Raw genomic sequence first — 27026 nt, forward strand, 5'->3', positions numbered from 1 at the left:
CTGGAAGACAAAGCGAAGAAACATAACTTAAGAATAATAAGTGTCAGTGAAAAAGCAGGAGTCAACACAAATGACATAAAGAGATTACTTACAGAAGTAGTAGCAGAAAACTTCCCAAGCATGGGAAAAGGGCCCGACACACAGATAAATGAAGCTTAGAAGTCCAACTAGCAATAACCAAAATAAATCTGCATCCAGACATACTATAATAATAATAATAATAATAATCAAGATTCTAGAAATCCAGCACAAGAACAAAATATTAAAGGATGTTAGAGAAAAAGAAACAGTTCACTTACAAAGAAAACCCCTCCAAATCATGACAGACTTCTCAACAAAGCCATCAATTCAAGAAGAGCTTGGAGCTAAATATTTCAAGTCCTGAAAGAAAACAACTTCCAAGCCACGTTGATGTACCCTGTGAAAACTGTCTTTCAAAATTAATGGAGAAATAAAATACTTCCATGACAAAGAACAACTGAAGAAATTCAACCAAACCACCCTTACAAAGAGTACTGAAGGACATTCTAGAGAGAGAGAAAAATGACCATGGTTCTAGGAACAGAAGCAGAGTGGGGTCACCAAGCAGAGCAGACAATTGAATGGAGTGGAAAAGTAGGGAGCCAATGACATGAAAAAAGAATGGAAGAGATGAACCAATGCATGTTGACAGTAGCCATTAATGTAGATGGCCTCGATTCACCGATAAAAAGAAACACAGGTAGAGTAGATCAGGAAACAAGATCCACCAGTGTGTGGTATACAAAAAACACATTAAACTTGGAAGGAAATTCATAGGCTGAAAGTCAAAAGAGAGAAAACAATGCTCCATGTGACAGAGAACCAGAAAGAAACCGGGTAGCTTGCCCATCAACTGCAGAAGAGATAAAGGAAGATATGGCATTTTTAATACAATGAAAAGCTACTCAGCTGTAAAGAAAGAAGCTCTTGTAGGTAAATGGATACAGTTGAGATCATGCTCTTGGGTGAAATGGTTCTGACTCACATAGGTGAACATCATGTTGTCTTCCTAGGATGAAAAACTGAAAGAGTTAGTGGGATCCAAAATATACAGTAGCTATTATGAAGGTGGAAGGAGAGGAAAGGTCTAAAAGGGGAAGGCGGTAGCCATTGTTACTTTCCTATTATCTTGTTTTAAAGTCCTGTATCATTTTCACTGTTTTGATTGGTTTTGTTTGGTTTCATTTTATTATAACTGATGGCATGGCAGATAACAAAAGGCATTATGACAGCCATCATTGATTTCCTATTACCTTGCTTTGAAGTGCTATCTCACTTTCCCTGTTTTGTTTTGACTGGCTTTATTCTGTTTTGTTTATTTATTTATTTTCTTAAAAATTAAAAAAAGTAAAAATAACTTTCATCCATTAGAGGGAGCCATTTAGAATTTACATGCAGTATTGCAATACAGTAATTCTGGACTCAACATTAGTTTGTATAAATGGGTAGGAGATGACAGCCTGACCTGCAGCCTGGCCACCCTAGGTGGCCAGCAGCTATTGCAAAGAAGGCGCAGAGGAGGCTCTGAATTGGGATGACAGCAGGTGGGTAGGACAGAAGAGAGAGTTGCGGGCAACATTGTGGAGGTAGAGCTAATGTGATTCACTTGCTAGTTGAGTGGTGAAGACTACATGCTTATTGATGGTATCAGCTTTAATATTTGTATAATGAGGAATGGCAAGGAACTGGGATGAGTTCACAGCTTAGGAGAAATGTGCATATAAGAGACAAAGAATGATTTTCTTTAGAAGAGTCAATGGAAGTTTTCAAAGAAATCACTAAAGTAGAGCATATCAGATAAAAGAGAGGGACAGTAAATACTGAATTTTGAGAAATAGCTCTACTTAAGAGGATATGGAGAAAAAAATACAGAGGAAGCTGTCAGGAAAAAGGCAGTATGTAGCAACAGACACCCAGAGAGGGACATTTAATAAGCTGAATCCAATAGCATCTAAAGTTGAAGAAGCATCTTGAGGTAGTATAATTGCTTTTGGTATTTAAAAATTCATTGGTGACCTTGGAAAGCATAATTAACTGCTGACTGTAGAATTCAAGTTGCAAGCTATTAAGAAGCAACCCACGAGATGAGGAATGAAAGCAACAAACATTTTAACTCTCTATAAAGATATTAGCAAGAAAGGAGAAGAAAAATCCATTGAAAGCTTGATGCGGTCACTATATCTGAGAAGCTTTTATTGTAAGTCATATGTGAGTGGTTGTAGAGAACTTGAGAATTTAAAATGTTAATAGTTTTGGGAATAACCCTATAAGGAAAGAATTTAGAAAGAATTATCTAGTGGGCTGATCTTTACATTCAATTAATCTTATTTTTCAGAGAGTCCAGAAAAACTAGTCACTGGAGAGGGAATGATTGAAGAATCTGGAAAGAAAACACTACTCATTAAACAATTCAGATGAATGAAAGGAGAAAGCAGAGTTTATTGCTGGATCCTTAATGATGATTAAATTCATTCTCCTACCGTTGATAGATGATAAACATGTGAGTTCTCTGAGATCTGGAAACAATAAAGCTTTTCTAGGGAGTGCTTATTAAAGTTATAAAAGGTCCATACTGGATCTTTTTTCTGGAACTAAAATCGCAGGATATGTGGGAATATAAACTCAGCATAGCCTTCACCTAGATTGAACTGAGAGATGGGCAGCTACATGTTTGCCCTGGAATGTAGCAAAATGGTATCACTGCTCTGGTTGGTCTCCTTGGCTTTCAAAATGGCCACTCCATTCATGAGACTAAGGAAAGCAAATTATTTATAATATGGTGCATTCAGCTTTAGAAGAAAGCTAGTCCCTGGTTATCATATTGTCAAAGAAATCTTTATCTATTTATTGTGGGAAAAAATGTGCTCTGACATATTAAAAAAAAAACCTGAACATACTTCATCTAGTCTGTGCACTGTTCTTGATATGGTCACCTATTAGCATGAATGGAAACTGTGCCTGGACAGCTAACCGTTGGCTCAATACATGCAGTCAGGTAGCATGCACGTAATGTTGAAGCACAGGGTACTTTTCCCTTCTATCATTCTTCCTAGGAAAAGAAAGCAAAGATATGTTGATGGCATTTGCATTTGACTAATGTGATTGGTTATAGAGGACTTGGGAACTCAAGATGTTAATAGCTTTGTTAATATCCAGAAAAGGAATGGATTTGGAAAGAATTATCCAGTGGGCTGTTCCATGACCTTTGCATTAGATTAATTTTTTATTTTTCAGAGCAGTCCTTGATTTCTCATAAAATAAAGCATATTTTGTATTTCTGTGACTGAGGCTGTTTGTAGGAAGTAGTGATTTTCAGTAGTTAAAATACTTGGCAAATATTAAAACCATCAGAGCAGTAACTTGTACAAACAGAATAGGGGAGCCAAAGGGTGAGCTTCATCTTCCAAGCCACAGGATGAGTTTCAGATTCATGAGAGCTAAACTCTTGGCTACTGAATAGGTTTGGTATGTGTGTGTAAGGAGCTAAGCAAAGAATGTCCTAAAGGAGAAAAGCAAGGAAGAAATGGATTTGCTAAGTATGATATTTTGAATTTAAGGCAAATGGTAAGTGTCATGGTTTATGTCAGTGGCCCCCAGACTTCATGCATTTGCATTATGTATTTGTGATTGGTTCATTGTCTAGTGCTTGGATTGGGGGTGTCAGTGCTACACCCACATAGGGGTGGAGCCAGGATGTGATGTAATGGCAGGAAGAAAGCGTGTCTTGCTCTCTTGCCAGTTTCATCTTGCAGTTTGTGGCTGCCATCAACTGCGGCCCCACCATGCCACCCTGCCTTGGGGCCAACTGAGTATGGACTGAAACCTCCAAAATCTGTAAGAAATAAACCTTTCCTTTCCCAACTTTGGGCATCGGGTATTTTATCTCAGTGACAAATGAAAAGTAACTAAGATAGTAAGTTGTCCTGAAAATAAAACAAGGGAAAGTTGATAGGAACACAATCAACAATATAGGGTCCTTGAGTGTTTCTGTGACTTCTGCAGTAGACATTATTTGGGGCTGGCCTCCAGTTTTAGACTGTCAGGCATGGCTTGTTAGCCGCGGCAGCATGTGGCACACTGGAAAGAACCTGGTTCTTAAAGTGGACCTTCACCTTTAGGGATGGATACTGCTGTTCTGGAAGAAGAAAAGATTTCAGCAGCAAAAATCAGGGTACTGAGGCAACAAGAAATTCTGTGTATCTGTAGGCCCCGTTATCCTCATCATTTTGTCTCTAGGAGTTTGCCACATCCCCATATATGAAAGCCACTTAAATTTTATTTGTTAACTAAATGAAGACCAGGTAATGAATGATCCTACAGACCAGGTAATAAATGCTATGAAGGAATATCTAGGGATATAAGTACTCAGAAATTCGGGCAATGAGCACTAGGGAAAAAGTCTGTGAGGAAATAGTGGGAAAAAACTAGGGGATGCTCAGTGTCAAGAACTCAGTGTCAACTAGGGGATGCTCAGTGTCAACTCCTAGAGAACAGGACTGGGGCTGGGTTTTTGGTGCTGATATTGAAGGAAATTTTCCAAAGCAAGTGCAGGCTTTAGAGAATAAGACTGAAGCCCATCTGCCAGCCCACTAAATAATTCATTCATTCTTCAACTGATTCTGTGCTTCTCTTTGCCAAGTACACTACAGATGCCAAGAATAAAGTAGAAACACAAACTTCCGCATTCATGTAGTTCATAATAAAGGGAAATAGAAAATGTGTTAAAAAGATAAGTACAACATATAGCTGCTAGATAGTACTAACTTGCAAGAGAAAGCAAGCAAGAAAGGAAGATAGTAAGCAATAGAAGTAGTTATGACATGTGAGTTTAAACGGGGTAGACAGGGAAGAAATCACTAACGTGACCTTTGAACACACACACACACACACACACACACACACACACACACACACACATACAGGGAGAGAGAGAGAGAGAGAGAGAGAGAGAGAGAGAGAGAGAGAGAGAGAGAGATCTATACAGACCTTGGCATGTGCAAAGGCTCTCACACTACAACGAATCAGAAAACTTCTAGAAAGCACAGAGGGTTATAAGGCTTGAGGAAAGTGACCAAGAAGGAAAGGGATGAAATCAGAAGGCAAAAGGAGGAGCAGATTATATAGGACTTTGAAGGACAGGACCGCTCCAAGATCAAAACGAGTCCTCAAGAACAAGGTGTGGTCGAGTTGGTCTACATATGTCTCCACTGGGTCCCCATTTCTGTGGATCCTCTTTGTTCTGGGACAGTCACATGAAAAGCACTTCTGGGAGGGCTGACATGGCTGGGAAATAAGTGGGTGCTATCATATAACCCATAGAGGGGAAAATGCACCAGGAGAATATGTGTCGCCAACACCGTTCACAGCACTGTGCCCAGTCCCCAAAGAAACCTCTTTTATGTTCTGTTTCTGAAGAACCTTGTTTTTGATTAAAAAGCTAAAGCATTAACTTTGTTGGATATATTTAAATTATAATGATGCTTAGAAAAGGCTTCATATCCAAAGGAGCACGATAACAGGATGAGGAGCACTGAGGCTGATCTGGCTGGACATAGCTATTTTTTCTTTTTTTGTCTTTTTCCTTTTTATCGGTACCAGGGATCAAACTCATGACTGCCTACTTGCAAGGCAGGCGCCTATGCCGCTGAGCTAAATCCCTAGCCCTGGCTGGACATAGACTGGGTTATCTTTAGCCTGTTCACTATAGCACCTCCTATTACTGTGCTCTACAACGGATGTCTAAATAAAATCTGCTGTTTTTGTATCTTCTCTGCCTCTGTTTATAGGTATGGGTAGTTTTTTATACACATAGTGTATAATACATACACATAAATGAAATTTAGATGTAAGAAAGGAAAATTTTTCCAACACTCTAATCCTGGGTCATCCACTTCTCTCCACTGTCCATTTAGTAAACAAGATCTGACCCCTACATAGTCGCTACTGGGAAAAGAACAGAAATGGGACCCAGTGGACACATTTATAGACCAACTTCTATTTGCATCAAATTACTTTTGTGTTCACACTTATTTCAAAATGCCTAACAGTAATCTGTCTTCCAGCTGGGATACATGCCTGGTCCTTCACATTTTTCACATACACCATAAACAACAAGGATGTATAGTTGTAGATCGTATGCTCTTTTGGCTTTTTATATTTTTTTCTAGAAAACAGAACCTGGTGAATTGGGAGTAGGGCTCAAAACTCTCTAGGAATTGAGTTGTATTGTAACATATTTTCATCATAAATCAAACCAAGGTTCCAATGAGTCTAAATTCAGTTATGCAGCCACTGCTTAGCATAGCTAGTTTATCAAACAGGGTATTGTAGAGCCTAAAGAGATACAAAAAGCTTTTTGATTTGGGCAGTTCTCACTAGAGCTCAGTGAATTAATTGTGATATTTGTCTTTATATAGAAAAGAACCAGATTAGTATCTGATAATAGATCAGCACATTTCTAAATGCCGAGGGCTGAGTTGTGGAAAACATGTGCTTGGATACAGATTTTGTAATTATTTGGCTTTATTGGGGGGAGGGAATAATGAGGCTCCACTCTCTTCTGCATGGGCCTGGAATATCCCTTAGACAGGCAGGGATAGGCTCGTCCCTCGGACACTGCCAGACCTGAGCAGGGTTGATTAAGGTGGCTGCTGTGAGACTGTGAAGGACAGGAGTCAGCATTAGCCATGCAGATGCTCAGCGGGAGGTGAGGGGATGGAGGACACAGGTGTGCTGGCTGGCTCTCCTGCACTGGAGCTGACAGGTGTCCTCCATATCCTGGGCAGGGTGCAGGTCACACGGGGGTGGTGGGGAGATTGGGGTGAAGATGAAGCACATTTAGGGGAAAAGAGGAGCTTGAAAGTTATTCAGGCAAATACTGACTCAGTAGTTCTCTGAATGATTAGCTTGAAATTAGGGAGGCCTAAGAGATGATAACAGATGAATTACTTAGGCAAGAGGAGGTTTTCCTGCAGATGTGTTGTAGCAACCAGCTGTGGAAAACAATAGTTTTTTCTTTGTTGGCTGTAAAAGCAAAATATGACACACACAAACCTATCGAAGTACTATATATATATATATATATATATATATATATATATATATTACTTAAAGTCCATGCATCAGAAGTATACAGTGAGAGGAACATTTACAGACACACTTTTCTAATTAGTACCCAGACAATATTTTCAATGATATTTTCAGAGGATTTTGTCGGAGCTCTTTGTTTCAGTGAAGATTTAAGGCAAAGAGGAAATGCATCTGCTCTCCGCAGATGTCTCTGCTTAACATTGCCATCCTGCCCTTCTGGTGACTGACCTTCAGTACCTTCTCCTGTAGGCTCTTTTTCATCTTGGGTAAGGGAAGGCAGAAGTGCTTCAGAATTAACAGCTGAGAGCATGAATCAATCAGTGACAAGAATTAATAGATAACGCCACCATTACCTTCCTCATCTGTCAGTGACAGGATTCACTGTATAGCCCTCTCGACTTTCCTCATCTCTCAAACAAAAACAAAGGCATATTCTACACACAGTCAACAAATTCCCTACTAAGATTATGCCCCAGTTGCCCCAAATTACAGTTTCTTGGATAATACACACTTCAATTCTTTTTTTCTTTTCAATATTTTATTTCCCTACTCCCAAATTAGTATTTTCTGACAGTAATCTCTAAATAAACTAATTGAAGGATTAGCATTTTCATGGGACTACTTCTGGGTGAACTCACACTAAAACAATTGGTTTCTGTAAGTGAGAAACTTCACTATCCTCTCATGGCTCCCAGGAAGGACCAGATGGGTTCCAGGATCTCAGATCAACCATAATCTCTCAGCAACATCAACCCAAAAGGACTCCCTCTTACCACCTAAGTTTCCTAATGGAAGTGGGCATGATTTCACTGATCTGCATGTATTCCAGGTCTCAGTTTAACCTAATCCATATGAGGAGATGGGAGGAATGAACTGACTGGTATAACCTGAGTTGAGAACTGAACTTAGAGTTAATGTTGGTCAAATGTATCAGTATCATGAAAGAAAGTGTTTGTTTTAAATAAGAATAATTAGGTTGTTGTTTACAGCAAGAAAAAAAAAAGAAAATGAATGATAGGTAAAGCACATATGAAAGCAAGATATATACAGAAAAGTACAAGACTAGTATTGATATCAAACACATGCTAAGATCATTTATGATTTAGGCAGGATTATCAACCAGAATTCGATAATGCTACTAGGCAGAGAAAAAATGAAAAAATTCTGTTTCTTGTTAGTCCACTAATGGACTCTTTCTCTGAACCATGATCAATGTTATTCTAAAACAGGGAAGCACCATCAGTTGAAGTGAGGCACAGAAAATCTCCACCAAAGGAGACCATAGCTTGCAGTAGTCCTGTGTTGAACAGCGATTACTATGCATTTTTATAGCATTGATCAGGGTACAGGAATTTGCTTTCTTACAACAGTCAATCTATCACATACCTTAATGGTTTGTAATGTGTACTTTTTTACTTAGTATAATTCCATGAGGCAGAGTTATGCAGTGTTCAGGATACTTTTGTGGATAATATTCATCTGATAGATATGGTAGAATCCACAAGATGCTTAGACTTATCTCTAGTCCCTTCCTTTCCTTCTGTAAGTTAATTTTTCTTAGATACATTGTCATGATGATGGACGTTTACTATACTATGCAAGTTCTATTTTATTTTATCTTATCTTTAAATGATATCTTTGTGTTATTCGAATCCCCAACTCTACTACAACACATATATGTACACTCTAATGATTGGTGACTGTCCAAAAACATGGAAATATGTGTTATTTTCATATTGTTGTAAGGCTTATAAAGGCAAGGCTTATACTATTAAAAGCAGCACAGAGAAACCTTTCTGTTAGAAGAAAAAAAGTTACGTATTATGGCTAGCCAATGGTCGGCTTATATCCAAAAAGAGAAACTAGAGTAACCAGCAAATTGGTTAAAGGTACTTTTAATGGTTTTCTGTAAATACTACCCAGTATCATTTATTGATGGAGGTCTTTTTTAAGTATGGATTAGCTAGGAAAATCAGATAAGATCTCCAACTGCAACATAGAGCATTAAATTTTCCACCATTAATATTTCTATATAATCTGTATCTACTGTGAAGACACAAAGTATATTAAAAGAGGAAAGGACTCAGAATTGAAAAGATGGCTTCAAATTATGGCTTTGTCGTTTATGACTATATTATTCTTCAAATTTCCAAGTCTCAGTATATGGTTTGATACACTTTCTCAAAAATTGGTGAACATTGTTAGAAAATGAATTTCTATAGGCCATTTGATAGTGCATAAATATCTCAATAAATATTTTAATGAGTAAATCAATGGGCACTCAATAGAATATGATTATGACAATGATTATTTCTTAAAAGAAAAACTATCGCTCAGAGAACAGTAACAGTTAAAGAATGGCTGTTAATAACATTTTCATTAGATTCCATAAGGACTTGGTTTGCTATCCTCAGAAATATTTCTAAGTGGGGAGAGGCCATAAGAAGTCTAATGTAGAGTGCTGATGTATACACTAGGGCAAATCAGTCTGGCAATTCACTTTTTACTTTGTGGTAATTAAAAAAGAAATAGATTAACCTCTGTTCAGAAAGTAACAGATAGTCACGAAGAGAGTTTGCTCTGTATTTCTTTGTGGGAAAAGCTTGTCACCCTTTGCCTCTTTGTGTCTCTTGAGCATAGGGAATATGTTGTAAGTGGCACTGGGCCATATTACTGAATCCCTTACAAGGAAGAAACTTAAAATGGAAAATTTCCCAAGAATTCTGGCTGTTCTGTTTATAGCTAAAACATACTTCAGATTTATTTTTCTCAAGTATCTGTTATGTATATTAATCAAGTCTTTTGCCTTAAGGAGAAATTGACAAAATCATGTAGAAAAGCTGAAAATAAAAGGATGAGCTAAAGCAATTTAGGAAAAACAAATAATAACAACAACACCACAGAGCAAAGATTGAAATCAGTTACACCAAATTTAAAGTAAATGAATTAAATGAGAACGTGAAGGAAACATGAGCAGTAAAGTAGCAAACATGATCCACAATGAAGAACAGGTGTGTGCTCGCTAGCACAGTGTCATATTCACATATTCAAAGCCACCGGGACTCCACAGGGAAACAGAAATACAGAGGTAGCAGGCTTTGGTAGCATAAGATCAATTAAGTTATCAAAAATCCAGTAAAGATATGAAAAGCCTCTAAAACAATTATATAAATTGGGTATTAAACTTTTTTGTCCTTAAAATTTTGCTGCAAAGAAAATTATGATTAATTCTCAAGGACTGAAAAAACAGAATTCTTTCATTGTGTTATAATAAAGCAAGAAATTGATAATAAAACAAAACAAATAAACCTGAGTAAATAACTTCTGTAGTCTTAAAAATAAAATGAAATTCTTACATAAAAGAGGAAACTGAAAATCACATTAAAGAATATAAAATGGCATTAATAAAACTCTACACATCTAAGAGCAGGGGTAATTGCAAAAAGTTTGTTGAAAAATTGATCATCTCATAATATATATTATATATATGGATAAGAATAAGGAAAGAAATAAATAACATAGTTAATTTAAGGAGTTATAAGAATGAAACAAATTTAAGACAAACAAAAGGCAATTATTAGTAATAACAGAAAAATGAATAAAATATGTAAAAATAAAAAATTAACATGTCAAAACTCTGGTTACTAAGAAAGATAAGATAATTTGTTAATATATTCAAGGAATAAGTCAGATTAAAAATATATAAAATAAAAAAATGAGAAAAGGTAACCAGAAACATAAAAAATAAAATAGCTTTATTAGCAATATTATGATTAATTACATTAATATTTTTTCAAGACAATTGAATGGCTAAATATGGAAGATATAAACAGTAAAAATGTCCCTCCTAAAAATAGAAAGTCTAAAAGATTAGTTATGCAAAAGAGAGAAAATTGTTAAAAAAAATAGTACCCCACTTCACTCATACCCTATGCACACAAAACATTACTAAGTCAGGTATTTAGGAAATAGATATCTCCAAAGACATGGAGATGCAATTTATACCACAATTTGTGATGACACTGAAAATATTTCCTTTAAGAATAAAGCAAGAATGTCCTCTATCACTACTGTATTTCGACAGTCTATGTGTTGCTTTAAATAGTGCAGTATTAAAAAAAAAGTTTTAACAAATACATAGATTAGAAAGATAAAGTGACAGTATGATGAGCAAACAGCCCTGTTCTGAGTCACCTTCCATCCTCATTCCTTTGTCTTCTGCTTAGCTCCACTGTCGTCTGGTTGCCTTCCAAAGAAACTGGTCAAGCATCTGCCTCAGTGCCTTTGTGCCTACTGCTCTCTCTGCCTGCAGCTTCCTTTTAACCTTCCTTGCATGAGTTATTCCTTTACAGCATTGCAAAAATGATTTTAAACAAGATGGCCTTATTTAAAATTAAGTTCCCTCCTTATCTGCTACTTTCTTGAACTCTCTTTTACCCATCCTACTTTATCTTCTCCAAATAATTTCTTCTCATTCAATGCTTCGTATATTTTATTTCTGATATATCTCCACCTTTTAAAATATAACTGCTACTGGGATGGGATTTTTCTTTCCTTAATTCACTATGAAATCCCCTCGGCCTTGACTGGTCCCTTTAACAGAGGAAGCCCTTAATAAGTATTTATTAGCACAAGAAACAATTGTCTATGTGGAAAATTCAAAATATTTTATTAGAATAAGTAAAAGTTTAGAAAATTTTCTCAAAAAATCATTTCGGAAAGTTATTTGACTTTCTCTACAATATAAACCAACTAGGAAATAAAAATGGAAAATGTACATAAAAATATTTTATAAAAATAACAACAATCTCAAATTAAAAGGACTTCTAAGGTATAAACTGGAAACTGTTAGAAAAGACATTTAAAAAAGACTGAGATACCCACACACACTCCAGCAGCCATCAGGGAGGCTCCCAGCTGATAACCAACTCAGGTCAGAGAGGCAGTGGCCAGCCCTGCCCCTATGCTCACTCCACCAGCCATCCAGGAGCCAATGCAGACTGAAAAACAGCAGCCAGCCCTGCACCAGCACACCCAGTGGCCACCATCAGATACCCATGGCCAGCACTGGTCAGGAGAACCAAACAGTCTCACTTCAGAGAAATTGTAGCCAATATGGGAAGTTCCTGGGACCCCACTACCCACTTGTCCAGAAGAACTCAGAAATACATCAAGACAAAGAAGCAAAAGGCAGTGTCTGATCTCCAACCCAAGCAGAGCAAGTCCAGGAGATGTAAACATGGATGAGATCAGGGTCACACACTTGAAGTTCTCAAGTGATGGCAACTGAAGTAAAGAAACAACTTCATGAGGCTATAAAAGAATTAGAACAGAAATACTATCTCAGGTGAAAGAAGAAATGAACAACTATTTAATAAAAAACTGCTAAGCACTTCTAAAGAAGACATAGATTAAAAAAATAGAGGATCATAGGAAAATGAGGGAAACATTGAATGAACAATATAAAAAAGGTTTAGAATACATGAAACAGATTCAAAGTAATATCCAGGAATTTAAAAACTCCACTGGAAGCTGGCAAAACTGCTTGAAAGAAATTGAAGACAGACTTTCAAACCTTGAAGACAGGTTTGTAGCTTGCAATCACAAAAGGAAGGATCTCGTAAAAATAACAAGGAATCAGGAAATAACAATTCAATGGCTGTAAGACAAAGCAAAGAAACATAACTTAAGAATAATAAGTTTCAGTGGAAAAGTAGGAATAAACACAAATGACATTGAAAGTCTATTTACAGAAGTAATAGCAGAAAACTTCCCAAGCATGAGAAAAGGATGTGACCTTCAGATAAGTGAGATAAACAGAATTCCAGTAGCCATAAACAAAACAGATCGAAACCCAGAAATATTCAAGATCCCAGAATTTCAACACAAGAGCAGAATATTAACAACTATTAGAAAAAAGAAACAGTTCAGGTACAAAGGAAAACTCATCAGAATCACAACAGACTTCTCAACACAAACCAACTCAAGAAGATGCTGGAGTGAAGTGTTTCGAGTCCTGAAAGAAAATAATTTCTAACCCAGATTGATGTACCCTGAAAAACTATCTTTCAAAATTAATGGTGAAACAAGATGCTTCTGTGATAAAGAACAACTGAAGGACTTCATGACCGCCAAACCAGCCCTACAAAGAATACTAAAGGACATTCTAGAGAGATAGGAAAAATACCCACAATTCCAGGAACAGCAGAGGAGGGCCAACAACCGGGGCAGACAGTTGAATGGAGAGGAAAAGCACAGAGCCAAGGCAGGAAAATAGCATGGCGGAGATGAGCCAGTGTATATTGGTCCTAACTATTAATGTAGATGGCCTCAATTCACCAATAAAAAGAATCACAGGCAGAGTGAATCAGGAGACAGGATCTATCAACATGCTTTATATGAGAAACATATTTAACTCGAAAGAAAATTCATAGACTAAAAGTCAAAGGAGAAAGAACAATGATCTATGTGACAGGCAGGCTGAAAATGCATGGGAGTAGTTTCCCCCTCAACTGCAGAATGGATAAAAAGACATGGCATTTCTATACAATGGAAAGCTACTCAGCTATAAAGAAAGGTAACCTTGAGGCTCTTGTAGGTAAATGGATACAACTCGAGATCATGCTCATGGATGAAGTGGTTCAGAGTCACATGGGTGAACATTGTGTTGTCTCCTTAGTATAAAAAACTAAAGGAGCTAATGGGATCCAAAATGCACAAGGAATACTGTGCAAATGAAAAGGGAGGGCATATCTAAAAAGGGAAGGCAGTAGCCATTGTTAATATATTATTGTGTTTTGAAATCATGTATTTTTTCATTGTTCTGTTTAATATGATTTTATTCTAGTTTATCTTGTGTGACTTTATCATATTTGATGGCATGGACAGCTATTTCAAAAATAACAAAATATATTTTGGTAGCTATTATTGATTTCCTTTTATCTTGTTTTGAAGCCCTGTACCATGTTCATTGTTTTGTTTTGATTGAATCTATTGTTTTATTTTGTTTAGTTTGATATTTTTGAAATAAAAAAGGACTGAAATAAAAAGATAAATGTACCACATTCATGGATAGAAACTCAATATTCTCCAAACTGGAAGTCCCCAAACTGACCTCCAGATTCAAACCAGTTCCCATGGACATTCCAACAGGGTAATTTTTGTGGAAATTTGACAGACTGACTTCAAAATTTTAATGGAGAACAAAACACTCATAAATAATTAAAACATTTCTAAAGAACAAGATTAAAGGACTGTTCTTATCAGAAATCATTGTAAAACTATTTAAGACATGATGATGCTGTTATTCAGCTAGACAAATAGACAAGCAGAATTTAAAGAATACAGAACTGAACTCACATATATATGGAAAACTGATCTAGGCTGTGGTAACCTTCACAGATCAGAGTCAAGAATGTACTTAATTTAACAGACTTTATCAGCATTTTCTCGGTAATATTTGTACTTCTTATGTTTTGCTAAAGAAAGCCTTGAAGAGTCTGTGACAATGAAAGTGTTCTGAATTACCTTCTAAATGTTTTATAGCTTTGCTTATATCTTAAATCCAACAGAAAGTGAGAGCTTATTCCTATGAGGTGCTGATTCATTTTGATTTGATTTTTTGAGAGAGTAACAGTTGTTCACCAGTTATTTCCTGACTGATTTGCAATGTGCTGTCTCCTGAGCTGTCCATTCTGGTATAAATATGAAAAGACGTCTGGTCTCATTAATCATAGAAATGCAAAATAATATCATTTCTTATTCACCAACTTGGCAAAGTTAAAAAGCCAGATAATACCAAATGTTTGTCAGATAAGAAACAATAAAGATGCTCACTCATAAGTTTGGCATTGCATGGTAAATTTGAACTTTGTGACCCAGCAATGCGATTTCTAGGCATATTTCTCAGAACTTTCACACACATATACCAGGAAGCACATGCAAGACTGTTTACGACAGCATTGTTTGCGAACTAAAAACCCGGAAACAAATCAAGCACCCTTCAAACCCCTGGATAAACAACTTGTGTTATATTTATACATTGGAAAATGCATAAACTTTAGTTTAGTTTAGTGAAACTAAATTAGCTTCAGTTGCACACATTAACATGAAGAATTCTCAAAACTATACCAGGAGCAAAAGAAGCAAAAGCACGTAAAATGTAAATCAATAGTAGATGCTAAGGATAGACACAGAAGTGATAAAAGCCTAAAACAAGGCAAGGGAATGATTAAACAGGACAGTGCTCTTCTCTGAGGTGTGCTGGAGTGAGAGGGAAATAGTTACATGGAGTTTCTAACCTGTATAGTAGGATGCTTAAAAAATACTTATTATAGAGTATACCTGTAAATGTGTGTCATGGGTCATTTATGTTGGGTGCTTTATAGTGATGACATTTTAAAAGGAAATATTTGTCATATAAAATGGTAACTACTACCTACTAATTAGTTTTTTAAAAGCCATTATGGAAGAAAATTAGACTATTTAAATAGATACTAAGAGAGAAAATCATACACAACCAGTCAAGGACCCGGGCAGAGGGAGCTTGATGGCTCTGTGGCCATGGTCAGGATACTGGAAGGCCAAGTGCCACAACTCTTCTCACGACAGCTCTCTGTGCAGTAGAGGACAGATAGCCCCTCACTAGTACTAATACGGGTCTGGAAATCTCATTGTCTGTTCTTGTGTGTGAGTTCCTCACAAGGGCTCCCACTCATCCTTTTGAGGATACTGATTACTAATATCGCCCTTTCTTTATTCTGACATTATTCAGAAACAAGCTTTAAGTCCTGTGTTCTCAAAATTATTTTCATTGATTACATTTCCTACTGATTGCTTTACAGAAATTCACTTTGGCCTTTTCCATAACATTTCTCTAAATCATATCATAAAATTTGTCATTTTAAAAATATTTTCTAGACATACTCAAACCAAATTGTGAAAAATCTTATTTAACTTCTTTATTAATAAAAAGTTATTTCCTCAACATCTCTACATGAGCCATCTCTCTATGGATCTGTTTGGTTTACTCCACACATTCACCGGTTACCATCCCTTAAATCTGCGGTAAACTTAAGGTTGATCTGTATCAGAAGAGTATCCGATTGAAGCATTATCTTCTAGAATGAAAAAAGATAGTTACAAGACCTCAGCTGTTTCTGTTTCTCCAAAGACAGGTTAAATCACAGTACTGGATCAGCCATTTACAAATAATCTGTGTGCCTCGTTGTATGAAAGTATGTGTTCAGTGGTGCTGTTAGTAGTTCATGTACAAATTGGTGTCTCCACAGTTTTTCCATGCAGTTCCCCAGAGGAGAGGAATGTGATATAGGAGCTCTGTCTCTCCTCCCTTATTGTTCACACTGATTTAAATAATCTAGTAATCTTTCTTCATATAAATTCTTACTTTCTGTGGGAACAGCCCCAAAAGTATTGGGCTGAATTTATGGGCTATAAAGTGTCCAGATACTGGAATCCCTCTGGTGTCTTAGCTACAAACAGTTGCTAAGTTTTGATTAGGTGCAGAAATTGGGCACAAATGACACATATGCTCCTTCAAGTTCTTTTTCTAAATCCACTGGGACTTAACCACTGTTTTCTGAGAACTCTTGGGGACATAATGGGTAGAATAAACAAAAGCAATGGAACCAAGCCCACATTCTGGAGTTGAGAAAGCCCCTTCCTGGCAACAGTCAAGCATGCAGATGGAGCAGGGAGCAGAATTAAAGAAGAAAATGGTTAAACCATTCCCTATAGTGTTGAAGAAAATTAGTTCAGAGATGGGCAGAAATTGAGAAATTGTTATCACATCGGATCCACGGAGACACTTCCTTCTTAGCTGAGAATTAGGGCTATTTCTTTAAGTGACATCTGCTAATTTCTTTTAAGTGCTAGCATCTATACTTAGCAAACTAGCAATTGTCTGAGTAATCCATATAGGCATTGTTGCTCTTCAGAGAAAATCTGTAAAGGAGGTTTGAATGAGAGAAGTGATAGAATCTACTCTGAAAAATGATAATTTCTTATCATGAATTTCTTTATTTGACACTGAAAGTAAGGATAGGTGATTTTAGTCTTTAGGGCTTTTCAAAAACAGTCCATGGTCCCCACATTTAAGGAAGAATTAATAAATTCTTTGCAGAAATCACATGCTGCTGATGACAGAGATTTACTCAAAAGACATGTCTATGTGTCCCTGATCCTGTGTTACCAGGAATCCCATTACAAATTATTATGAACTGATGAGATGGGGTAAGTGTAAACTAGACATGAAAAATAAATTCATTCATAATTCCTTTTTATAAATCTGGAGAAAATGCCAGCATAAATGTTATGAAAAATAATAAAACCCAGAGCCAGGCTTTCAAACATGTAAGAACTAATTTTGAAATCTGAAAATTACATCTTACTTCTGTAAAATCAAATTTTGAAGCTATGAGACAAGAAAGCCAAGTTTATCTTATTAACTCACACTTCGTTAAAGAACAAAATTATCCACTAATTTATTTTAAATAAATAAAACCATTTTCATACTTATTACCACATGCTAGATTCTGGGATATCCTAAACAAAGACTCCTATTTTAAAACATCTTAAACCCGGTTTTCTTTTAGTTTTTCTGAAAGTTAGGATAGAAAACGCTTAAATATTTACGGATGGCACTTATGCTCTCCTGGTCAAATGAAATAATTCACAAAGCTCATGTTTCATTAGTGGATTAAACATTGAGAATGAGAACAGGAAGGAAAGCAAAGGCTGTGAGGAATGGGCGTGGTTAACAGGAAAGTGGGATGCAAAGGCTGTGAACTGATGATCATGTTTCAAACTTAGGGGTAAGCACAGAAAGTCTGACTTTCCGTCAGACTTTCTGGGTAACCCAGAAAGTCTGACTAATTTGAGATCTCTAAAGGGCCTCCTGCGCAATTATTTCTTACGGCTTCCCAAACTTCTGTTTTACCGTTATGGATTATTCTGCACACAGTCCTTTTAAAATTTTTACTACTTTTAAACCATAACAAAACCCACAGTGGGTGTGTTTTGATTCTGCAGCTGCGAGGGTAGTTATTGTTCTATCCACTTGAACCAGCGTTGGCTCAGGAGCTCCTCTGTCACAAGATGACGACTTCTGGCAAACAGCTTTGGAGACATGTCTGGGATATGCGTGACACAGGACATGTTTTTCTCCACCAAAGGGAAGTAAGTCAAAGTTCTGTTACCTCACCTTTTGAAAAACAGCCCGCATTGGATACACAGTCACAGGAGCTAGAAATATGCTTCTGCATCGAAAGGGCTGTGGGTGTTTTGCTCAGAAGACTCAGAGAAGGGACTGAGAATTCTCAGGGAGGAATGGAAAAGCTGATCTGCAGTGCTGCTGAAGCTTAAAGAGGAAAACAGGAAGAAATGGAAGCATGTCCTCATGTTACTTTATAATGAGGCATACACATGAAGGGAATTTTTAACATATTAATCAGAGATAGGAGCTGGATACTTATTTTATATTTGGGAAGACAATATTTATCTGTTTTATTAAAATGGTAGGAAAAAAGGAAACATTCCTAACTTTTGCCGTCCTTGCTAGATTTATTTTTGGCCTTGCTTGGAAATGGAAAAATCCAATCAACATTATAACTCGTTCCCCCTTTGAATTGGGATATTCAGGATAAAGTTGGGAAGAACAGGAACTTCCTCCATATGGTGATGCTAAATGCATTTTAAAATGCTAGAAATCCCATTTTCCTCAAAGTACCCGTCCCACCAAATACAGCCCTAACATCAGGGTTTTAAAGTTACCCAGGTGTGCTGTCTGCTCTGGCCTCTTGTCAGTTGTCAGAGGGAACTTTTTAGGAGGAAGAAAGACTTGGGCTGGAAGGCCCTGCTGTAGGGACAGACCAGGAATTGTCCTAATGTGTGCTTGGTAAGGGAACAGCTGATTCCAGAGGGAGGTGGGGAGAACACTGGAATGCTACAGGAATTGTTTTGCATTGTTCCTGTCCTGCACAGAATGTGCATTCTTCAGAGACTTTGAGCTACAGCCCCAACCCCTATTATTCTTTAGTGAGGGTCACCTTTGGGATTGCACATCACTCTGGTCTTAAAAGAGAAAATGTCCCATCGACGTGTACTCCTAGGAAATAAAATCCTGGGATTACTAAGATGTCACAGTAAAGAAATTATACAGCACTACTTTATCTCCTGAAAAAGCATTCCCAACTCAGGCTTCCAGTCAGATAAACACTGGCCGAGAGCCAGCCGCTTGGTTCAGCACCAGTCCCCCAGGTCATGGAAAAATTCCAGCCATGAAAGCTTTTCCTGCATGCTCTCAGGTACAGACTCCACCCTAAGGTTCTGTTCAAAGGATTTAGTTACTGAAAAAGAATGCAAAGGAAAAAAACAAAAAACAGAAACATATATGTACTTATCTTCTCACGAGGTCCTAATGAAGTTTCTAAAATGGAGAGAAAGCATGAAATGCTCTCAGGTGGAAATCAGCTGTGCAGCTGAGGTCTGTGAGGGCTTTAAAGTGGTGCTGAAATCTTTATGCTGTTCATTCCTATCTGTGCACATTCCTATCTGTGGGAAAGTGTCCACACTTTTCATCAGCTTCCTATGACATCTGTGACCCAAGAAATGTTAAGAACTGTGACAGAAGACTTAAAACTTTGAGAGAGTGACTGCTTTGAGGGGAAAGATTATAAAGGTGGGATTTATAATTAATAGTATAATAAATCAGCTGGGACACACTGGGTAAAATAGACAGTGCACAATGATATGAATTGTATTCACATTTTGCTAATTATGATGGCTTGATTACTACATACCATCATGGATCTGCTTGGTGCGGAAGTCAGCCTTGATGGAAACTGTACCATTTCTGGCATTGGGGAATAAAAGTTGACCTGATGCATTACAGAACCTCACTCCTCTAGCTGGCGTAGGGAGTTTTTAAGGATGATTGGGTTTAAGTAGTGTGCTTTAAGGAGTGACCATTTGATAAAATTCATAAGTCACTGGCAATTTGTTAAGTAATTGTACAACCATAGAAAATAGATAATTTCATACCTTTCATCATATGACTTTTTCCACTTAACTGCCGACAAAGGGTATTATAATAATAATGAAATACCATTATGTTAAAAATATTAAATGTTATCCCATTAGGGGAAAATATGAGAAGGTTAACAAAATAAATAACTCTAACTTTGTATGCAGGACTTGACCAGTGTTCTTATTTCCCCCTCAACTAAAACTTTATCAATTTCCTTTTAACTGTCAATACCAGCTAGTACAAATAAACAGACCTAGGAGGAATTAAGATGCTAGGAATGAATGCTTACAGTTTATCATATTTTAGTGCTATGTGTTAGAAAAACAAGCAGTTAGTTTAACATAAAAGGAGTAGAAAACTTTTTATTCATAACAGCTTTATTCATAAGAGTTCCAAACTGGGGGAAAAACAAATTTGTATCAAACAGGTAAATAGATAAATTGTGGTATATTCATTCAAGGGAGTGCAATCGACTTTTAAAAGGAACAAATTATTGACATATAACAAAATGAGTGAGTTTCAGCAGTATGCGTGGTAAAAATCATCTCATAATTGTAAAGCCTATATAATTCCATTTACAGGCAATTTTAGAACAAGAAAAATGTTCTATGGTGGAAAAATCAGAGCACTGCCACTGATGGGTAATAATGGGAATAAAGGAGTAAAGAGGTATAGGCTGATAGTATTAGTCTGTATCTTTATAGAAATTTATGTTAGACAAGCGTTCACATTTGTCAACACACGTTGAATAATACACCTAAATTTTGGGCATTTATTGAATTAAATTTTACTTCCACTAAGAACCTTAACTGAATATTGAACTCTATGTAGTGATATGTGTGCTGAAGTATTTTAGAGCAAAAATGTGTTCACACACTACTTATGGTGAAATACATCAAAACTAAGTAAGATGGGGCCCAGGAATGTAGCTAACACTAAGTTCAACTATGAGTGCCACAAAAATAAAACAAAAACAACAACAAGTTGGATGAATTGGTGGATAGAGAGATGGCTACCTGGGTAGGCAAGGGATCTAAGAACTACAGTAAAATGTCAACAGTGCCATCTGCATATAGATATTCTCTAAAAATTTCAAGTTATTTTCATTATAATTTTCATCAGTTATAGGAATCTAAGCCTTTTTAAGCCATGTTCATTAGGCTTATAATTATTTACTGTCAAATATATTAAACTAATACTGAAATAAAAGTTTCCTAAAGAGTGAGCTTTTACACTTATTCATTAAACAAATACTTACTAGATACAGAATATGTGTGTCTTGACAGAGATATGATCTTGTGAACAAAATATTTTAGTACATGTGCTGCTGCACCAACCACATGGTAGGTAAACAAAATAAAGTGCCTGCTATTGTGAATATAATAATCTAGTGGAGAAGACACACAAATACCATCACATAAACACATCATTACTATGAATAGAAATATGAAGGAACTGCTAAGCACGATGGTGCCTGCCTGAATCCCAGAACCCTGGGAGACTGAGGTAGAAAGATCACAAATTTGAACCCAGTTGGGGCAACATAAGGACTTAGCCAGGCCCTGTCTCAAAATACAAAATAAAGAAAGTAGGTATTTAGTTCTGTGCAAAGGCATTGGGTTTAACCCCTACTACTATCGCCACCACTACTACTATTGATAATAATAGTAGGAACTGTTGCTGGGCTGGGTCTAATAGATATCCAAATCTGAAATAAGGAACTTAACTCATCATTTTTGTTGCATATTTATGGACTCCTGTCACTGAAAGAGAATTTTTAGGACAAGTCAGTAAGAGGCATAAGAAAGGCTTATTAAAGATAAACGATGCATTGGAAAGTGGAGTGCGGGTGCTCAGAGAAAAGAGATTTCTTACAGTTTGAAACTGAGAATATTTATATTTGGGGGGGGGTTGGAAACCCTGGAAAAAAATTGCCTCCCCTCAATGGTACACATCCATTCTACAGGTGTGGGTGTACTGTCTTGCTTTTGGATAGACGAGTTAAACCCTTTCTGACTTCTCTTTGGCTACTTTAATAATCCAGCCAATATCACCTTTCAGTGCTAGGTCTGCTAGGGAAGGAGTGTGAATCTAAACAAACAGATAGGGACATAAAGATCCTTTATCCTAGGGCCAGGCTCCTGCTCCCTACTTTCTTCACTGAGCCAATTTGTGGCCTTCTAGTGATGGGTCATCTTGGGTAACTTTGGATGGGTCTTGGAAATTGAAGTCTTCTTAAAATGAGAATTTTTAGTTATGATGCCCTTGTCTCTTGTTTTTCTTTTCTTTTCTGTCCTCCCTCAAGAACCATATCAAGGTTCTAGAAAAGACCATCTGTCCTGCAAATACTTGGATTGAGAGAACAAAAAGGCAGTGAAAGAAGACTGGCTGTGTCACTAACAGAAGGATGAAGAGGGGACCTACACACTGAGATAGGTGCTGGAAGAGTCTACTTTTCACTGGTTTTTGATACTCTTACTGACTTGGTCCAAGACCTTTCATGTGTATTGCTTCTGTGGCCATATGTGTTCTAAGCTAATATGCAATTAGACGAGGTCTGAGTTTATTACCAGGCATTAAATACTTGATGAAACAAAATGGCAGTTCAATACCACCATTTAATCTCTCTTGCAATCAAAACCCAAACTACCACAGGGAGACTGCAAGAAATAAGATGCAACAGCCGTCATCTCTACTCCTTTCATATTTTGACACTCATAACACATTTTCTATCAAACGTCCTTTTAGAAGATTTTTGTTCTTTTCTGGGAAAGAAGTGTAAGAACACTGTGATGCATCTTGTACACAAATTTTTCCTTTTTCTTACAAATCCAATATAACTCCAAAATAGAAAAGTTATAAATTTAAAGCTGTTTCAGGTACAGTAATCCCAATTTCAAGCACAGCTGTACCACACAGTCACAAAAACCACAGGACCTGTTTCTGTACCTGGAGACTGCACCCCTTGTGGGAGATGGTAGGGAGGATCCCTAGGCTAGCACAGTACTCCACATATCACTCCTTTTCCGGTCTCATCTTGTTCCACTGCTTCTGCTTGGGTTTCCTACCCAAAGCAGTGGGCCAGGCCAACCAGTCTATTGGGTTGGACCATTCCCCCTTTGGCAGGATATCCACTGATTGTCTCCAACCAAAAAACGACATCCTGCTCTAAAATCTGAACAGAGGTCTAAGGAAAAGAGATAGATGGCCATAAAACCACTATTTACTCTTGAGAGACTAATAAACTATACAACATCACATTCTTTTACATTGGCCAAGTCAATGCCCTTGTGCTCTGTGACAATTACGCCTCACCCTTATCCTGTGTTTGAACCTTGTTTGAACCCCTGGTCTCAGCCTTGTTACCCTGTCAATCTGAGTTAAATCAGAGGCTTCACTCTCTTGGGAACGAGAAAGAATTCACCAAAACACTGGATAGATCTTTTGATACATCCAAGAATGCAGCAGTAAACGTGCAGGTGATTCCAGACTGCAGCCTCTGGCCACGGGAGTAATTTAAGTTATAAGTAACCATGTCTCAGCCTTACCATAACCTTTACCCCAATGTGAGGAGCAGTGCTGTATGCTGGGGCACTATTCCTACTCAAATGAAGGATACAGTTTTTCTCTTTAATTTGCACTAATTTGTCCTGTTGTCCTGATCCTGAGGTCAAGTGTGTTCTACTTTAGCTAATTTTCATTTCCCCATTCCTCCATTTCCCTCTTAAAGTAAGTCCCGCTCCCGAATACCCTTCCCTCATTGTTTCAGCTTCCTTTACCCCTTCTGTCTCATAGAAACACTTAGCAGACTGTAAAGCAGAGGCTCGAAGAGAACCACCTCAGTTTCTGTATCCCAGTTGAATCTCTGGATACCACGAAAATTAACTGTAACTTAGACATAAAATCGTAACGAGGCTATTAATTATTATTAGCATAGTAGCACTTCACTTTCTTTAAAATTCTAGAATTGGACTGGAAATAATATGAAAGAAGAGACTGGATCTGTGTGACAGACCACGTGGCATCTAGAAGCAGTCACTGAACTTTGTCTACTCTGCGGATGGCTTTCCATGTTAGAAACGTTTCTTTTTTAAAAAATGTTCTCTGAAGGACTAGGGCCTTCTGCATAGGATTCTCATTTCCCAGAAATGTTCTTTACCTAGATCTTCACATCGCTAATTCCTAAATATCTTTCATATACTTATGCAATCTGGGTTGTTTCACATATACCACTGAAGAAGTCCAAAACTCAAGAACAACCTATAATCATCTGGCAATTTCAGCAAGTTTCATGTTCTGCCAGAGGTTGGGTTGGGAATCAGGTTAAACCACAGGAAGCTGCCTTTTGTAGGTTAAAATAAAAGTAGTTGAGACAATAAATACTCCATCTTTTGTTGTGCTTGTTGCTGTTGTGTAGCTCAAACTTAGGATACTGTACCTAGAAGTGAATGATACCCCTACAAAAATAAATACTCAACCAGAATATCTACTGTAGTCCAAGTGATAAATAGTCCCCAAATAACAAATTTCTCCAAATATTAAATGACATATACTATGTTTATAAAACTTAGCATTTTTGTAGTTTTTTTAACTCATCCAACTGTTACTTCTCAATAAGAGAATGCTGTTAGAGAGTTCCAAATGAGGAAAAGCCTGGCCGTCTGCTGAGAAAAGGCCCAGTGAATAAAATGAATGTAACAAAATTTCTTAGACCACTTCAGTTCATTTTGCTAAGGTGGTTTATGTTAGCTGTGGTTGGATGTTGTCCATAGGTATCTGCTAACCAATGCAGACTGCTTCTAGATAATTTCTGTGTGTAATTTCAACTTCTTGACATCACGCTAGTTAGTTTTCCCTATGTTAAAGAAGCACTAGTGGAATAGACTTTGTACATACCACCAGGTAGTTATTAGGATATTTTTTGGCTGCAATTGTTTTTAAACAAATGTTTGGGAAGTTTACCAACATCAAACTGGAGATCAGATCACTTTAGGTTGCCATACTGTAATGGTTGATACATTGCATCCACTTGAGAAGCTTAGAAGTAAGGAGCCAGTGTCCTCACTTTGTAAACATCCTCAGGCTGTGCAAGAGAAGGGCACAGAGACCATGTGGGTGGAAAAGACCTGCCGGTTGCGTAACCTGCATGCAATGTGAAGGAAGAGCAAAGGTTAGTACTTCTCCCCTTTTGGCTCTGATGGTTTTGCTCTTCTGCCACCTTGAGCTGTTGCCCCTCAGCTATGCAACCCTGCCTTGGAGCCAGCTGACTATAACTGTGAGCTAAGTAAACTTTTCCTTCTTTAACTTTGTGTGTCAGGTATTTTTTTCCCCCAGCAACAAGAGAAAAGTAATTGAAACATATATATAACATCCATTTTTAATCAAAGCTGATGGTCCTCGCCAGTTTATGCCTTTGCTTTTATAAATTTTACCCGTTTCAGCCTGTGGTGATCCATCAACAGGTACCTACTCACTTGTCTGATTTTTCCCATCTTCTCAAATGCAGCCAGGTATTGAGAAGTCACCACAGCAGAAACAAGATTGCTGTTTTGCAGTTAGCTGCCAACATGAATCTCAGCATACTGGATTTCAGTTTCCTTCAAGACTCATCTCTCAGACGCCCAGAAGGAAAATTTTCAAACTGCCAATAATAGTTCTTTCAGAATTGATATTCCCACTTGTCTTAGCTGTACAATGTAGTTTAAATTCATATAAAAATATTTGTATAGCTTTCAAAAATGTATTGTTCTTTCTTTTAAATGCTGATGACTCTTTGAAGGGTTTACCTTTAGAAGTTTCCTATGATAAAAAGGACAAGGACAAGATTTACAGGCAATAGGGACTTGTGCATGGTACTCAGGCCAAGACTTCTTTGCTTTCTTGGCTAGAGCTGTGGACCTGCTCCTCACCTTTGACAGTGTGGCTCCCGCCCCTGATGGACCTGCCCCGGCTAGGGCCAGTCCTGCTCTCACTTCCTCTTAAGGCTGTACCATTGCTCAGGAGTTGCAATTTTAATTTTATCACAGAAGGCTTCGAATGGTCTCCTAAACGGTGTGAAGTTTGAATCAGACAAAAAGCAAACATTCTAAAAACTTGAAGCTTCAAAATATAAGAAAATTACAAATTTTTATGTACTGCTTTAAATTTCCAGAGTTCTTTAAGACATATTTTACTTAATCCTCATAACGCACCTTAGAATTTTTGAGGATAGGATCTATATTTTAATTGCTATAATTTCCCAGTGTCATCACAATGTTTAGCATAAAATAGACACTCAGTGAAATTTTAACTGATGAATGAAAGCAAAATGACATAGTCAGAAAAAGAAAAAATGACTTAGTTAAATCTCTTAATGTACCAAAGATTGAGTTCAGTTAGAGCTTATTATTCCAAATCCCCTATTTCTCTGATAAGCTTAATTTTCATCTTTCTATAGAGAAATTGCCAGATCTTTAGTGTATGTTTTCCCTTTATTCTGATTCTAAAAGAAAATTCTTCAGAGCTCCTGTACTTTCACTGTTAGTAGACAATAATTCATTGCATATCAAAAAAAAAAAGCTTTAAAAAGGGTTTTGAATGTATTTACCATGAAGAAATGATAAAAATTTAAGGTGATAACTATGTTAATTAACCTGACATGCAATATATTTGTGAATCAAAACATAGTATTTTCCTGCATAAACATGTGTAACTGAGACTATGAAAATGTTTGCTAGAAAGGTGAAGACAGCAAATGAGGCTTGCCTGATCAAGAAGGGGAGGAGCTGGCTTTCGCCTGGGCTGTGCATTGCGTTACAATGGTCAGGTATGCTCGCTGAAGTGCTGAGGCCTCGTTGGAGAATGATTAAAGGTAGTCTTCATGTTTCATGAG

The 27026-nt window shown here is 37.1% G+C and overlaps 1 long non-coding RNA gene across 1 annotated transcript in view; it reads left to right on the plus strand.

Annotated features, from left to right (window-relative positions):
• LOC106025857 (uncharacterized) overlaps window positions 1-27026 on the plus strand; it is a 100300-nt gene that overhangs the window by 50546 nt on the left and 22728 nt on the right. The window contains exon 9 of the long non-coding RNA XR_010050204.1: window positions 22461-22591. This is a non-coding gene — a long non-coding RNA (uncharacterized LOC106025857). The remainder of the gene's footprint in view (window positions 1-22460; window positions 22592-27026) is intronic.

Source organism: Cavia porcellus, unplaced genomic scaffold (genome assembly GCF_034190915.1).
Source record: "Cavia porcellus strain 051 isolate PalLab524CR breed Dunkin Hartley unplaced genomic scaffold, mCavPor4.1 scaffold_10, whole genome shotgun sequence".
Lineage (NCBI taxonomy): Eukaryota > Metazoa > Chordata > Mammalia > Rodentia > Caviidae > Cavia > Cavia porcellus.